This window comes from Ambystoma mexicanum, chromosome 12, assembly GCF_040938575.1.
Source record: "Ambystoma mexicanum isolate Mex_15411 chromosome 12, UKY_AmexF1_1, whole genome shotgun sequence".
In the NCBI taxonomy this organism is placed as follows: domain Eukaryota; kingdom Metazoa; phylum Chordata; class Amphibia; order Caudata; family Ambystomatidae; genus Ambystoma; species Ambystoma mexicanum.
In genome coordinates this window covers 799,832,795-799,851,203 of record NC_090936.1, presented here as the reverse complement: position 1 = coordinate 799,851,203, position 18,409 = coordinate 799,832,795, and positions in this window count along the sequence as shown.

Below are 18,409 nucleotides of genomic sequence, written 5' to 3'. Positions count from 1 at the left end.
AAACAACAAACAAGCTCAGACGCCAGGATGAATATACCGTTCCTAGCAGCAGTGGTCGTGGGATACCGCAGGAGGAGGAGGAGGATAGTCAGGCCCAGAATTTTCACACCCAGAACCAGCCTTTTTGGGATGCCTGATGACCAGGTGTATGGGAGGTACAGGTTGCCACCTCACATAATACTCGACCATGTCAGTGAGTGGGAGGATGACCTCACATCACCCACCCTGTGCTCCCAAGCACTCAGCCCACTGGAGAAGGTCCTCAATGTACTGCACTTCTTGGCCACTGGATCATTTCAGTGGGGTGGGGGTGTCACAGGCCACGCAGTCACGCTGCCTACACCAGGTCTTGGCCATCATGACTGCACGCCCATCAGTCCGCAGGCACATATACCTGCCCAGAACACCTGCAGAAAGGCAGGCTGCCGTCCAGGATTTCTACGGGTTGGCACAATTCCCCAAAGTCCTAGGTGCCATTGATTGCACCTATGTGGCTCTACGTCCCCCCAGGGCATCAGAACACATCTATAGAAACTGCAAGCACTGGCATTCCATTAACGTCCAGGTAGTATGTGATGCCAAGGGAATCATCACCTCAGTATATGCCAACTATCCAGGGTCCACCCACGACAGTTTTATTTACAGAATGTCAACCCTAAACTGGGACCTAGAAGCTGGGCGACATGGCGATACATGGCTGCTCGGTGAGTATAAATGCCAGAGCACATGCATGCATGTCAGATACTGAGCAATGTCACAACCCCACTAATGATACCCATCACCACCTCCCCAGGGGACAGTGCCCACCCTCTGAGCACCCACATGATGACACCAATTCGGAACCCCACCACGCCACCCGAGATAACATACAACACAGCCCACATTGCAACCGGGGGCATAGTGGAGAACACATTCGGAGTGCTCAAGTCACGCTTTCGCTCCCCCAGTAGTGTGCAGGATCATAGTGGCAGCATGTGTCCTGCACAACGTGCAACATGCCGGGGCCTGTCCGTGGACATGGTGGTGCCCCCCACATCCCCAACCACATGCACGGCCGCTGCGCATGGGAGGGGAAAGGGCACAGGGTGAGGCAGCCCGTACGCAGCTGGTTGCTAATTACTTCACCTAAAATCACACCCCTATGGAGTGCACACAGCCCTGGCACATACCATCTGACAATCAATGATGATGACATAAGGAACAGTCAACTGTCACAACCATACCAGCCTGAGATTGGTCACCTGGAAGTGTTACATTGTGTGCATCCCTACCTACACAAACACCACCAATGCTGTGTCATCAAAAGACACACTTCTATGCTGCTAAATGCATTACCCCCTTGCAAAATACAACATGACAACAGTGCCATGTCACCCAACCCCTCCTCAGCACTGCCACCCAACACACCATGGCATGTCATGCTATGGGAGAGCAAACAAAGCAATCCCCAAATCCTGATACAAGTGTCACAAAGTACAGTGTCCCTAATGGAAACTGGCCAAACACTATATGATCCCAGTAATGTAGAACTAACAACACATATGACCAAATACTTACCAACAATACAATGCAGATACACAACCTCAAACATAGCAAAAACATGACAGTACTAAGTTAAAGTAGTGGTAGTCTTACAACCTGATTATGCCAGCACATCACCCCCTTCCAACTGTACCGTGTTGCTGCCACGCAAATGTGTAAGTGCACTGCTTACAACATGAACTCCATCTCCAAAGTAGACGGCCTTGTGAAGACATGAGGAATGAACCTGCAAATTAGGAGGAAGACATGGATGCACAAGCACATATCAATACACCATGCAGTGTACAATACAACAACAATATCCACTAGAGACTGCCTGCACAGATCATGGGAGTCCAACGTCACTGTGTAAGTCACTGTCACTTGGGCACACCCTTTGCAAGCCCATGGAAATGGGAAGCAGGAGGGGTGTGTGTCTCACGAACCCAAGCATCTAACCCAAACTCAGGACAAGCCTGCATGTGCCCAGCCGGAATACAGTGAATGCCTGCGGGAGTCACACAAGGCAACACACTGTAAAAAAAAATCAAAAATCAAAAATGGCCATGTGGGGGCTGGGCGGGGGGTCACCCAGGAGGTCCGAGGACAGGGTGCACACCAACAGCCACCTGTGTGGATGTTGGGAAAAAAAAACATCTCCATGGGCTCATGGCCTGCACGGCTATCCCAATGTGGGAGAACTGCTGCTGTCGCTCTCATCACCCTCAGCTGCTGCATCAGGAGGTGGTGGTGCTATGGGAGGCAGCCCACGCAAAGCCCTGGTATGGTCCTCCATGGCAGCAAGTATGCGGGTGTGGAAGGTCTCGTTCTGTAGGATTATAGTGCGGAGATCCCCATGCAGCACCTGACGTGATGCCCGGATCTCCTCCCGAGTTGCCTGCATCTCAGCTGAGAGCGAATGTGTGAGCCGCTCCAGCTGCTGTTCTGTCCTCAAGTTAGTGGAAGCCTCAAGGTCAACAAGAGTCTCCCTGAGGTGATGGAGGACTTGATATTGATTGGCGTAGAGTCTCCAGTGCCACTCATCGGTCCCTGTTGGACGCCAACATGTCCTCCCTGTGTGATTGGCAAATGGAGTCTGTTGCCTGCTGTAGTTGCTCCATCTGCCTTTCAATGGGGACAATGGAAGTGGCCACCCTCACCATTGCTTGAGCCATCATCTCAACTGATGCTGCCTGTTGGGTTGCCATACCGTACATGGATTGTTCCCATGCGGTATTGCCTGGTGGCGTACGGCCACCGTGTCGGCGGGCACCACACCTGTTTGGGGCAAGGCGGTCTGCGCCTTGCTGTGCTGGCACTGCCTGAGGCTGCAGGACTGCATTCCCCTCTGATCTGCTGGCCCAGGAACAGGATCAGATGTTGTGGAGTGTGACCCTGCATCCGTAACCACCAAAGGCAGATTTACCAACACTGACATCCCCATAGAGGGTTCTACCCCTGGTGCAGGTGGATTGGACAGAACAGAATCCCTGCCAGAAACACTTACCTGCAACGGCACATAGGTCTCATCATCCGAATCAGCACCTGAATAGAGGTCTGGGGAGGTGCACCCAGAGACACCCCTGGACAGAATGGTCTGCAGCAAGATTGGGTTCTCACCCACCACCATACCACGTCCCCCACTGGTGCCCGGTCGTGCCTGAGATCTCTCCTAGGTCTGCACCATCTCCTCAACCTCAACAGCATAAAGTGTGTCATCCCCTGCAAAAACATGAAAGACAAAAAATGGAAACAAGCATTAGCACCATAGCACACATATAGGCCTGACAAGCTACAGAACCACTACATGATTTACACATGTCCCACATGACTATGACCCTCCCATGCATGCACTGGGGAGGCAAAAGGCAGACACTGATGACACCAAGATGGAAGAGCAACACATTTGCTGCATGCTGGGTAGCACTGCCATCACACATTGGCCTGTGAGTGGCATGTCCAATACACATACATGACACATGCCATCACACAGATGGCATGTACCATAGCCATGGTACATTCCACAAGTACATCCATATGTCAGTGAATGAGTACTGTCAGCATCCATGTGAGATGGACATGATGAGATGAAAAATGCTACATAGTGTGACAAAATAGGCATGTGCCACACACTGCAACACATCCAGTGTACAAAAATACATTGATTGCAGGCCGATGTACACATCAATGGTTGTGCACTTCAACATGACAGGAAACAACTATCATGTTCCACATTCAAACAGGCCCCAAAAATGTATGTGATCAGGCCAATACTCAATCAGCCTGAATGGTCAAATCATTCACCTAACAAGGTAACACATGTGGGCCAATGTAGGGTTCATCAATGACAGAAGCATGTCACAAATGTGACAATAGGGCTGAGGAATGCGTAGCAAAAGTGGGAGAATTGAAACAATCAGCCTGAACGAACACTGAAAAATACAAACAATGTTGTTGCAAGATGCCACTTCAAGGGCAACTGCCATAATGTTGGGCTAAATTACTACCGTGGGCAGAAGGGATACTGTCACACCCAAATCCAAGGCTGCTAAATGTTTTGGATGAAGCACATGGGTGACCCATAACACTCAGGCACACACACCCTCACCTGGCACTCAATCAGAACCCGTCACCCAAACAACATAAACATGTATTACACACACATGGATGGGCACTCACCGGACAATGCATCATAATCAGGTAGTTCTCCCACACCTTGGATCTGTTCCTCTGTTACGAAGGCCCCAGCAACAGACTCATGTTCAGTGAGTTCGTTGTCCTCTTGTGGAGACCCACCGACAGTCACCAGAGTAGCGGCATGATTTGAGGCCAGCTTGTTCTTTGCTCTGCGTTTCAGGTAATTCCACCGCTTGTAGCAATCATCAGCTGTGCGCCTCACAAATCCAAGGGCACTTATGCGGTCGGCGATGATCTGCCTGTGTGCCTTACGTTGACCAGTTGTGGCCTTGGACCCTGCAGCTACCAGCATTTCGTGGCTATGTGCCGTCACATAGGACACAAGTGCATCAAGTTCCACCTCATTAAAGCAAGGCTTCCTTGAGGTACCGGAGTGTGTAGACGTGTCTGGGGTCTCAGCCTGTCATGCCAGAGCACCCTTCTTCCTCTTCTTTAAAGGTGGAGCAGAGCCAGAGTGACTTACGCCGCTCTGGTCAGTAGGGGCAGAATCACCGGTGGACTGGGTAGTAGGAGTGTGGGAATGCACAATGACCAGAGGTCTTGATGCAGGCATTGGTTGCAGGGTAATGTTGGCAGGGGGAACGTCAGTTTGATGGACCTGGACTGACACTGTCCTGGCTGGGAGAGTCAGAGCTGGGGCGGATGGAGCTGCAGCTGCCCCTGCAGCCTCCCCACCCTGCATACTTGGGGCAGCAGATGACATAGCTGCCCCAGATCCATGTGGCTTGGTGACAACAACTTGCACTGCCACTCGTGGAATAGACTTGCTGACCTGGAAGTCAGCCAGGGAGTCATCCTGTGCCAGGTCAGGTGCCACAATGGGCTGGTCCAACAGGGGCTGAGCTGGGATGGTGTCAGCCACGTTTCCGTCAACCATGGGGGGGCACGGGTGTCCCTGATTGTTCCTCCACACATGGGGGTATAGAGGCACCCTGCAAATCCCGGCCACATCCCCTACCAAGCCCACCACGCCCACCTTTTGAAGGTCAGCCACCTTTGCCTCCCTTACCGCTTGGTCGCCTGCCAACCATGGCACTGATGTTGTTGTGCATATGGGAGTTGCAGTAAACTATTGTCCTGGGCAATTGGGGGTCAAAGGGGTAGGATACTAGATGGAATTCGTACCCTAGTGCTCTAACAAGGCTGTCTGTGAAACCTGGGGGAAGATGACGGGTCACGCAAGGCACAGGCAGCCCAAAATCAAAAATTAACGTGCACGCAACCCCTCGTAGACCACGTGCGCGAAGAAATGAACCCGCACTACGCTGTGGCACCCAGAAACACAAAAATAAGCGTACGCGTAATACACACAGCCTACAATGACCTCTGAAGGGGAACGCGACACACTGGGCAAGCACAGTTGCTAAGTTCGTGCAGAACTCACCGTCTGCCTGGAAAAAGAATGTGAAAAATATGCGCGTGTACGCTTTGGCAACACCCCCGCCAAAAGAAGAATTGTACGCTGTCTGAGGATACAGGACAAAAGGAGAAGTGAACTCTGTTTGAGGAAAGAGGACCAACAAAAATTCAGAAAAGAGTTGTCAGAGGTAACAGGGAGTACGAACTAGAAACGCTGTGAAGTAATCGCGTTTGAACCGACAAGAAGTACAGATTTAACCCACACGCTCTCCACGAAAAGCACGTACAATTACACGCGATGACACTCGGACGTGCAGTTTTTCCACGTGTGCTCTGTCATCACATGCTATGAGGGAAACGCCGTGCCCGTAATCTAACTTAAGCGCTTAGGCGCTAAGGCGATGACGCTCGTACGTGCAGTTTTTCCACGTTTGCTCTGTCATCACGTGCTATGAGGGAAACGCCCGCGTGTGTAATGTTACTTACGCGCTTACGCGCTAAGGGCCTTTGGTCCAATGAATTTGCGTGTGTGTGCTGATGCGCTTAGGCTAAGGCCCTTTCCTCGAATTACACGGTGACGTGCAATTTTTTCAAGTGCCAAATCACTCCGTATCAAGCTGGCCACGCGAAAACACAGGGAAGACCATGCTCCTGCCCAGAAGGCTGAATTACTGCCCCCCAGAGCCCTGAGCGCGCTCCCACCTGCCATCTGTTGCTGCCTGACTGCCCGCTGCCCACGTGCCCTGCCATTTGCTGCCTGCACATCAGCCAGGGGTGTAGTTGCTGTGACCACCCCTGCTGGAACCGAAGACTCCCGACTGGGATTCCATCGCTCCACAACCCAGCCCCAGGACCCAGTTGCCCACACACTCCTGCCTTTGGGGTTGCCATGTCCAGCACAACACCATCTGGCAGCACTGGCAACCCCCAGCCAGAGAGGCAGAAGGCCACCAGCTTCACTGCCACCGAAGATGGTGTCCTGGCGGAGCAAGTCCTGGGGCAGTATGATGCCCTCTTTGGAAGTTTGCGCGCCGACAATGAAGGACGGACCAGGATCTGGATGGACATCGTGACTGCCATCAACGTAGAGGTGGTGGCAGTCCACGACTTACATCATGTCAAGAAGCGCTGGGAGGACATCAGGTCCAGGACCCTCAACAAGGCCGGAGCCTCGCTAAGCAGCGGATGCCAAGGGGCACCGGGGCCAGCTGTGGAACGCATATGCCCAGCGCTCTACGTCCAGATCCTTGAGTGGCAGACCCGTCTGGAGTCGAGCGGTAAGTGTACATGCATGTTGATAGTACGCTGTGCGTGTTGTGGTGTGCCAGTAGTGTGCAGGTTGCACATGTGTTTATGTAGGGCCATGTAGGGATGTGTATGAACATGGGCGTGAGGCTGCCACATGTGAGTCTTCTCAGTTGTGAGACCCATTGATGGTGTATGTGTTGGTAAGCATGCTGGGCAAATGCAGGTGTGGGAGCACACATGTATGAATTTCTGTGTATGTACATTGGCATGGTTGTGGCATGGATGGTGGTTCATAATGCATGTATCTGCACTGTGTACATGTGCATGTATGTGTATCTGAAAAGTGTGCAACTGTGATGCAACATGGATGCACGTGACACTGATATGTAGAAGGATAAATGGCAGATGTGACATGTATGGCGATCTCATCACTGCAACAGTTGGAGGAGATGTAGACATGCATGTAAGTGTGGTGGCGTGTGTGCATGTCTAGTGCACTCCTTGTGTTTCATGTGATGTCAGGCTCACCTTTGGCTGTTCATGCTGTTGTATGTGTATGGATGGTGCTGCCTGGTGCAATATTGCTGTTGAAATGTTCATGTGTGTGAGTTAAAATGACATGTGTTTCGTGGAGTGTGATGCCGTGTCTGTAGTTAAACAATGCCACTCATGTGCAACTGTCATGTGTGTATCAGTCCATTGTACCGTGCCCTGATGCCTGTGTTTTATCTCTCCCTGTCTGCAGCGTCAACTGAAGAAGAGGGCGGAGAGGGTGCTGTGGAGCACAGCAGCAGGGATCATCCCACCAGCCGGAGACGCAAGGCCCGGCTCCCCTCCCAGGTTGTCATCCTGTTGGGGAGTGAGGAGTCCGGTGCCGCGTCCCAGGCCACAGCTGCCAAGGGAAGGTCCAAGAGGCGGAGGTCGGAGTTGGACTCCTCGGCAGCAGAAGGGGCAGCTGAGACCCCACAGGGTCCGACGGAGGAAGATGGCACGGAGTCATCCACGTTGGGTTGGTGGGGGGTTTGGTGGAGGAGGAGGCCGTGCAAGGGACAGACACAGGGTCTGGAGGTGGGGATTCCACTGGTGCTAGTGGTGCAGTGCAGGGGCAGGGACAGGAGGCAGCACAGGCCACCGTGGAGCTGCCTGTGTGTAATCCTGTCCCCGATCCTGTGACTGCACCATCCCGCACCAGCAGGGATGCCTACATCCAGATCCGTTTTCAGGGAGGGGATCCACTTACAACAACTGGCCTTCCTCTCCCTGCGGACGTGGCTATCCGGGACCGGGTTGAGCCTGTCCTGGGGGGGTGGCGTTGCGTCAATGGGCCATGCGAGGTGACCTGCAGTCTTTTCATGTGGAGACTGCACGTCATCTCGAATGGCTCGTTGACCGCATTGACCTAGTGGGACAGCTCACCAGGGCTGGATTCCTCCGTTTGCTGGACCTTGTTTTGACCCCCTCCTCAACTTAACCCCCTATGCGCCAGTCGTACTCCATGCCATCTTCCCACCCATGTATCACCTGGGTACCCTGTGGAGCTGCCTCTGACCCTGCGGCCAGGCTGGTGGAGGACACATCCCTGCCACAGTTGGGAGTCGGACATCCAGTAGGGGTGGCCACATCAACAACTGCACCCCAGCCGGAGGAGGATGTGCAGGCAGCAAGAGCCAGGGCACAGGCAGAGGCACAGCAGCAGCAGCAACAAGGTCGGAGCCATGTTGGCTCGGGGCCTTCGTCATCGGAGGGGCAGGCATCGGCCAGAGGGCAGGAGGACCCAGGACTGGAAGTGTCTTCCGTGTGGCAGCGGTTAGGCCATGCTATAGATGCGGAGCGGCAGCGGGCAGAAGAGGCATGGCTCACGATGGTCAGGGCGGAGAACTCCATGCGGAGGGCCCTGAGGCAGGCAGAGTGCCTCGAGTAAACTCGCAGGGAGTTGGAACAGGCCATGAGTGCCTCCCTGCGAGATCTTGGGGCCAGGACAGAATCCCGCCTCCAGGACATTGAGCAGGAGTTCGATGATGCCCTGGCCCGGGACATCCAAAAGTGAGCCGTCGGACTAGCCCGCTGCCATTTTAAATAGTTTTTAGAGTTAGGTTTCCTTTTCATTTTCCTTTTATTTGTGGTCAATGGACAATGCCACACACATTTGTATATAGTTATATTTTTAGGTAGTTTCTTAGGTAGGTTTCATTTGTTTAGTTGGGCTCATGGACCCTTTACATCGTTGGACAATGGATTGATTTTTTTTTTGGCTTTTTGCACATGGATTAATGGATTTTTATTTTGGACAATGGATTGGATATAGTTATATCATGGACTCATTTGGATTTTTATTTTCATTATGGACATGGAGTAATGTTTTTTTTTTCAGGACAATGTATTGTAAATAGTTGGACTATGGATTGCTTTCGAATTTTTATTTATCATTATGAACATGAACAATGGATATCTTTTTTTTACCTTTTTTTGGATTTGCGTTGGTGGAGGGAGAGTTTGGACTGTTTTTCTTTCAAATTTTTTGCATTGCTTATCATTTTCATTCTTTCATCTTTTTCACATGCTTTTCATTTCATGTTTGATATTTTGGTATGCTTTCATTTCATTGATTTATTTATGTACATAATACATTTTCATATTTTAGTTCCATGTGTGGGATTTGCTCATTGGGTTGATGCATGTGAAATTGTGGGTTTACACAGGCAATGCCAATCAGTGTATGTGTGTGATGGACATGTGTTGATGTACATAGTTGAGTTTTGGTTTGTGTTTTGAGATAGGCATATCAGTGTGGGGTGGATTGGGAAATCATTGCATCTCAAGAATGGGGTGGCGTGATGTGGTATTTTTTGGTATAGAAGTGGGCCATGACTGTGCATCTTTATTTTGTGTAGGGGGGGACATGAGTGGAGGCCTTCTGGCAGGTGCCCTGCACTGCTGGGGGGTGGGGGTGAAAGGGGACATGAGTGGGGGCCTGCTGGCAGGTGCCCTGCACTGCTGGGGGGTGGGGGTGCAGGGGGACATGAGTGGGACATGAGTGGGGGCCTGCTGGCAGGTGCCCTGCACTGCTGGGGGGTGGAGGTACAAAGGAACATGAGTGGGACATGAGTGGGGGCCTGCTGGCAGGTGCCCTGCACTGCTGGGTGGTGGGGGTGCAAAGGGACATGAATGGGTTCTCAGTAGTGCAAGCTGACATGTGGTTTGGCTAGGGGGCATGTCCATGGTAGATGGGCTGCCTGCGGGACATGACCAAGGGTGCAGGGTAGTCCCTGTGGTGTGGGCTGCCTGCAGGGGCCGTAGGGGGTGTAGAGGGAACACCTGGGAGGACCCACACTGCCAATTCACGTGTAGGACTCCCCGCGCACCCCCGAAATTCAGTACACCACTCTGACAGCAAAATCGCGTGTGAAACTTCCTGCGCACCCCCGAAATACACATACCCCGCTTGCACAGGGCCCTTTCGCGTGTACAACTTCACGCGAACCCCAGTAATACACGTACCCCGCTCGCACAGGGCCCTTTCACGTGTAAAACTTCACAACTTCACATGAACCCCAGGAATACACATACCCCACTCGCACAGGGCCCTTTCGCGTGTGAGACTTCTCGCGAACCCCAGGAACACACGACCCCACTCGCACAGGGCCAATATTCCTGGGGTTTGCATGAAGTTTTACACTTGAAAGGCCCTGTGCGAGCGGGGTACGTGTATTACTGGGGTTTGCAGGAAGTCTCACACGCGATTTCAGCAGGGTACGTGTATTTCGGGAGTGCGCGGGAAGTTTCACACGTGAAAGGGCCTGTGCAAGTGGGGTACATGTATTCCTGGGGTTCGCGGGAAGTCTCACACGCGATTTCAGCAGGGTACGTGTATTTCGGGGGTGCGCAGGGAGTCCTACACATGAATTGGCAGTGTGGGTCCTCCCAGGTGTTCCCTCTACACCCTCCACGGCCCCTGCAGGCAGCCAACACCACAGGGGACTACCCTGCACCCCTGGTCATGTCCTGCAGGCAGCCCATCCACCATGGGCATGCCCCCAGCCAAGCCACATGTCAGCTTGCACTACTGATCATCAACGCATGACCCCCTGCACTCCCACCCCCCAGAAGTGCAGGGCACCTGCCAGCAGGCCCCCACTCATGTCCCACTCATGTCCCTTTGCACCCCCACCCCCCAGCAGTACAGGGCACCTGCCAGCAGGCCCCCACTCATGTCCCCCTGCACCCCCACCCCCCAGCAGTGTAGGGCATCTGCCAGCAGGCCCCCACTCATGTCCCCTTGCACCCCCACCCACCAGCAGTGCAGGGCACCTGCCAGCAGGCCCCCACTCATGTCCCACTCATGTCCCTTTGCACCCCCACCCCCAAGCAATGCAGGGTACCTGCCAGCAGGCCCCCACTCATGTCCCCCTGCACCCCCAATCCCCAGCAGTGCAGGGCACCTGCCAGCAGGCCCCCACTCATGTCCCCTTGCACCCCCTCCCCCCAGCAGTGCAGGGCACCTGCCAGCAGGCCCCCACTCATATCCTACACATGTGTCACGACGCGTCCGTCCTGGAAACTGTGGAATAGATGGAGGAAACACTAACGGAACCGTACACTGCGGTCTAGTGTCCGGACTGCCGTGCCACGCCCCCTGAGGATCAACGTTATCTACGCATCGAACCGCTACGCCGGTGCGTTGCAACCCTCAGTTTCCGCTTCGGGTGAACACGCTGAAGTTCTTTCCTCCGCGCTCCGTGTGTGTATTTCTCTGCCCTCCAGCTGTTTCCCCGCTGGGGTTCTGTCTCCCGCTATCCTCCGCCTTACCTTGCTTGCTTACCTTGTTTGTCTTCCTCCCCCGCTCTGTGCTTCTCTTCTCTGGTCCATGTACTACAACCCTCGTTTCCGGCTTCCCTTCGGGTACGAATCCTGCTTCCACTCAGCTGCATTCACTTACCTTCTGCCTTATTGTGCCTGGATTTCGCTTCGCTTTGTTTGATTCTTGGAAGAGTCTCCTGCATTCCATCCCGCAGCAGTTAACCATCACGCCAGGGTTTTTTCCGGCATACGCCTTTTTCCCTGGATTTAGGGGCGGACTCCCTGAGGGTCCCATTGCCGTGCAAATCTGCGAACTGGCAAGGTGGCCTCCAGACGAGTTCGTCCCAAAACCCACAAGGAGAGAGAAGAGGGAACTTGGAGAAATAGAAGGACGATATCTACTGAGAGCTCATCTGAGGAACAAGACACAGGTGAGAAGGAAGAGAGGGAGGATCCTGGTATTAATCTTAACAAAGAACTCCCTAGATCTGAGAGATTGCAACGCCCAAGGATGGCCAGTTTGGAGCAATATCAGGAACTTGTCAATGCTATTCAGGGAATCACAGCCGAACTGCAGGCAGTAAGGGTTGATAATAATGCATTAAAGGCGGATAATGCTGCTCTACGCCTACAAGTTACACAAAGGGAGGAGGTACGAGATGACCTTCCTCCTATGCCCTTGCCATGTGGCAAGTAGGAAGGAAATCCCAAAGGAATGAAAGAATTTCTTGATGCCTGTCGGGTTTACTTTACCTTTCGCCCTCGGATGTTTGTATCTGACAGAGCCAAGGTCGGTTTTCTTATCTCCAATCTAGGAGGTAATGCCCTTGCTTGGGCAACTCCGTTGTTGACTAACGCCGATCCAATTCTAGCTGATTACAGAGCCTTTGTTCAACAGTTCCACACAAGATTTGAAAGACCCGAAGTTCTGTTCTCCTCATATGAGAACCTGGTGGATATAAAACAGGGTTCTCAAGACGTACAGACGTACTTGTCAACCTTTCAAAGAATTGCAGCAGAAACAGGATGGCCGGATTCTGCCAAACAGACCCTCATCAGACGGGGTTTACTAGATGAACTTAAAGATGAACTCTCAAGGGTCGCTAGACCAGAAACCTTCCAGGAACTGGTTACTCTGACTCTTCAGATAGAGTACCGCATGGCCGAGAGACGCATTGAAAGACGAAGATACAAGTCTGGAATGTCACCCTCCTCATCCTTCTCCTTTATTCCTACAACACCTGAAAGAACCATGCGACAAACAGAAGAACCCATGCAGGTCGGAACTGCACGAGGGCCTCTTACTGTAATAGAGAGAAAGAGACGTAAAGACTTGAACTTATGTATGTATTGTGGTTCTGAGAAACACTTACTGTGAGATTGTCCGCATGTACCTCCCAGGAGATCGGGAAACGAAAGACCCCGACCCTGAACAGGGACAAGGAAGGGGTTCAAACGGCAGATCCCTGTATTACCAATACACCTCAAGTACCAAATGCCTCACATCAGTTGATGGTTTTGCCGGTGGTTTTAGAATGGAAAGGTGGACGCTCTGTAAATTGTCTGGCCATGTTGGATTGTGGAGCGGCCGGGAACTTCATGGACGATCAATGGGCTCTAGATCATGCTATCCCCAGAAGAGCGAAACCTATCCCAATCCCTGTAGAAGGGGTGGATGGTACCCCTTTGTCCTCGGGCCTTATCAGGCAGGAGACTCAAGAACTGAGAGTAAAGGTGGAAGTACATCAGGAAATAATGGTGTTCGATCTCATAAGAGCAGCTCACTTTCCTATTATCCTAGGCATCCCCTGGTTAAGAAGGCATAACCCAGGTATTGACTGGACAACCAATGTAGTGGAATTCCGCTCTGAACGATGTCTTCGATCCTGCCTATCCAATGGGGAACAATTATGTCCTCAAGCGTCTACTCTCTCTATAAGAAGTATCAACACCATACCAAGACACTATCAAGATTATGCTGATGTGTTTGCAGACGTTCAACCCAGGCCTTTACCACCAAATCGCAATGAGGATTGTAAGATCGATCTGGTACCGGAAGCTGTAGTTCCTTTTGGACGTATGTTTCCATTGTCTCTGCCCGAAAAGGAAGCTCTAAGAGATTATTTGGATACCAATATTCAAAACGGTCTTATCCAAGAATCCACCTCGTCAGCCGGAGCATCTTTGTTTTTTATCCCCAAGAAAGGCACCAAGGAGCTCCGACCTTGTATTGACTATAGGGGTCTTAATAGCTTGACCATTCGGGATCGGTACCCCATGCCCTTGATTAAGGATATAATGGAAGCAGTGCAAGGAGCCAAGTGGTTTACTAAGTTAGACCTAAGAGGAGCATATCATCTCTTGAGGGTTCGAAAAGGAGACGAATGGAAGACCGCTTTTCGGACTCCCTTGGGTCATTACGAGTACAAAGTGATGCCTTTTGGGTTGGTGAATGCTCCAGCTCAATTCCAGAGATTTATGGATAAGATTTTTTGTGATCTTTTGTTCAATTCAGTAGTGGTCTATCTGGATGACATTTTGGTATTTTCATCAACCCTTACACAACATCGTCAGCAGGTATCAGAGGTGCTTCGAAGGCTCAGTATTCATCATCTGCTAGCCAAACCAGAAAAATGTTTGTTTGAGGCTGTTACAGTCCCTTATCTGGGATTTATCCTGTCAGAAGGAAGGGTAGAAATGGATCCCAACAAGACCTCAGCCATCCAATACTGGCCCACTCCAAACTCTGTAAAAGATATACAGAGGTTCCTAGGACTGACGAATTTCTACCGTAAATTTATTCCGGGTTTTTCCAACATTGTTCTACCCATCACAGCCTTATTAAAGAAAGGCACACGAATATCCTGGAATACAGAGGCTGATATGGCTTTCAAACATCTCAAGGAGGCTTTCATTTCTGCACCCATCCTCAGGCAACCTGATCAAACCTTACCTTTTATTGTAGAGACAGATGCCTCACAAGGAGCGATTGGAGCTGCTCTCCTCCAAAAGAAGGAAGATCAACTGGAGCATCCTGTTGCTTATTATTCTAGGACACTCTCCCCGAGTGAAAAGAACTACTCTGTAGTAGAAAAGGAACTGTTGGCCATCAGACAGGCGTGTGAAGAATGGAGACACCTTTTACAAGGAGCGAACTTCCCGTTCCAAGTACGAACTGATCACCGAAATCTTAGTGTACTCAAGAGTATGGAATGTCGAAATTCCCGCCATGCCAGGTGGGCATACTTCTTCGCTCAATATGATTTTGAACTAACTTACTTACCAGGAAAGGAGAATCACCTAGCAGATGCCCTCTCCCGAAGTTTTGGGGAAGAATCAGGTTTATACTCCGATCACGAACAGTTACTTCAAGGGAAGAAATTCATAGGAACAGTCAACACCTTTTTACAACAAGAGTTAGAAGCCCAAACAAGATCCATAGTCACACGTTTTCCATCCTTAACCAAGAAGGGTGAATACTTGTTTAAAGACGACCAGCTGTTCTTACCAAATACCGGTCTACAGTCTCAAGCACTAGCCTGGTGTCACGATCTACCCACAGCAGGACATAAGGGTCGAGCCGCCACACTACACCTACTAAAGAGACATTTTTGGTGGCCGACAATGGTCAAGGATGTCTATGCCTATGTATCTTCTTGTCCCACGTGTGCTCAAGGTAAATACAGCACGGCCAAATCACTGGGCCTTCTCCAACAGGATTCATTACCTGCGGGTCCCTGGCAGCATATATCCATGGATTTTATCGTGGACTTACCTCCTTCAGAAGGATTCACAGCCATTATGGTTGTAGTGGACTCATTCAGTAAACTTGCACATTTTTCCCCCCTCCAGGGTACTCCATCTGCTACTAAGACTGCAGAAGTATTTCTGAAAGACATAGTCAAACTACATGGTCTACCACATACAATAGTCTCGGATCGAGGGGCTCAGTTTACCTCAAGATTTTGGTCCTCATTGTGTAAACAAGTACAGATCCAAAGGGCATTGTCTTCCGGATTCCATCCCGAGAGCAATGGACAAACAGAACGACTAAACGCTACCCTGGAACAATACCTCAGATGTTACTGCAACCAGACACAGGATAACTGGAGCCAACTTCTATCCATAGCCGAGTTCTCCTATAATAACACAGTACATTCGGCGATTGGTATGAGCCCTTTCAAATGTACTTATGGATACAAACCTCGACATATCCCACAGTCAGTGATTCCAACCACTAACATACCTACTGTAGACCAATTGTTGAATACTCTCAAACTAACCTACTTGAAAGCTCAGGAAACATTAACAGCTAGCCGTCAATCCTATAAGAAATGGGCCGACAGAAAGCGACGGGCAAATCCGATCTGGAAACCAGGAGATAAGGTTTGGTTATCCACAAAATACTTACCAAGGCGTATACGGCCAGGAAAGTTCACTCCAAGGTATATTGGCCCTTACATCATTGAACAACAGATCAATCCAGTAGCTTTTCGACTTAAGCTACCCTCTTTCTTACGAAGGATCCATCCAGTGTTTCACGTGTCCCTTCTCAAGGCTTACATAAGAGATCCATATCAAAGACCGATCAAGAAATGCATCCCAAACTTAGAAGAAGATCCCGAATATGAAGTCTCTCAAATCTTGGACTCTCGTTATAGACACGGGGTTCTCCAGTATCTCATACTTTGGAAGGGATACCCTTGGACCGAAAGGTCCTGGGAACCTGCAAGAAACCTCAGTGCACCTCGACTTCTACGTCTCTTCCATAGAAACCATCCAGGGAAACCCGGAGGAGTCCAGAGGAGAAGAGGTTATACTGTCACGACGCGTCCGTCCTGGAAACTGTGGAATAGATGGAGGAAACACTAACGGAACCGTACACTGCGGTCTAGTGTCCGGACTGCCATGCCACGCCCCCTGAGGATCAACGTTATCTACGCATCGAACCGCTACGCCGGTGCGTTGCAACCCTCAGTTTCCGCTTCGGGTGAACACGCTGAAGTTCCTTCCTCCGCGCTCCGTGTGAGTATTTCTCTGCCCTCCAGCTGTTTCCCCGCTGGGGTTCTGTCTCCCGCTATCCTCCGCCTTACCTTGCTTGCTTACCTTGTTTGTCTTCCTCCCCCGCTCTGTGCTTCTCTTCTCTGGTCCATGTACTACAACCCTCGTTTCCGGCTTCCCTTTGGGTACGAATCCTGCTTCCACTCAGCTGCATTCACTTACCTTCTGCCTTATTGTGCCTGGATTTCGCTTCGCTTTGTTTGATTCTTGGAAGAGTCTCCTGCATTCCATCCCGCAGCAGTTAACCATCACGCCAGGGTTTTTTCCGGCATACGCCTTTTTCCCTGGATTTAGGGGCGGATTCCCTGAGGGTCCCATTGCCGTGCAAATCTGCGAACTGGCAAGGTGGCCTCCAGACGAGTTCGTCCCAAAACCCACAAGGAGAGAGTAGAGGGAACTTGGAGAAATAGAAGGACGATATCTACTGAGAGCTCATCTGAGGAACAAGACACAGGTGAGAAGGAAGAGAGGGAGGATCCTGGTATTAATCTTAACAAAGAACTCCCTAGATCTGAGAACATGTCCCCTTGCACCCCCATCCCCCAGTAGTGCAGGGCACCTGCCAGCAGGGCCCCACTCATGTCCCTTTGAGCTCCCACCCACCAGCAGTGCAGGGCACCTGCCAGCAGGCCCCCACTCATGTCCCCTTGCAATCCCACCCCCTAGAAGTGCAGGGCACCTGCCAGCAGGCCCCCACTCATGCCCCACTCATGTCTCCTTGCACCCCCACCCCCCTGCAGTGCAGGGCACATGCCAGCAGGCCCCCACTCATGTCCCCCTGCCTCCAGGTCATGACGATCCTCAATCATGGCCCTTATGGCCAGCCTCCCCAGCCCAAAGATCCAACCAAGTATTGTGTCCACCCACATAGAAAAGGCAATTACATGATACAACCCCAATGGCAAGTTTGTAAATGAACACATGTCCGTCACACACACAATGGGTGCAAGTGAATTTAAAAACGCATATCATGACATGCATGAAACCAATGAGATAATACCACACATCGAAGTATGAAGAAAAAAATGTATTAAACACAACATGAATGTAATCAAAATCCAACACACAACAATGGGAATAATAAAAGAAAAGCTGCATGTCCGTAAAAGAATAAAAAACAAGACGTCATAATCCAAAGAAATCCGAAAGAAATGGTGTCCAAAGTCACAGTCCAACAAAGCAAATCCAAGGGAAAAAAGAAAGTGAAAACCATTGCTCCATGGTGAAAATAAAAAAAGAGAATAATCCAGTGGTGAACTATGTACAGATGAACAATCCAGGGTCCATGAGCCCAACTGATGAAATGAAACCTATTAAAAAACTAAATACAAAAACATGGTGCATTGTCCAAGCGCAACCAAAATAAAGAAAAAAGGAAAGGAAACCTAACACTATCTAACTATATACAATGGTGGCGGGCAAGTCCAGCGGCTCACTCTGTGGTATCCTGGGCCAGGGCATCATCGAACTCCATGTCTATTTGCCGGAGGCGGGCCTCTGTCCTGGCCCCGAGGTCTCGCAGGGAGGCACTCATGGCCTGTTCCAACTCCCTGCGAGTTGCCTCGAGGCACTCTGCCTGCCTCAAAGCCTGACGCATGGAAAACTCTGCCCTGACCATGGTGAGCCGCGCCTCTTCCGTTCGCCGCCGCTCCGCACCTATCTGCTGGCCCAACCAATGCCACACGGAAGACACTCCCATTCCTGGGTCCTCCTGCCCTCTGGCCGA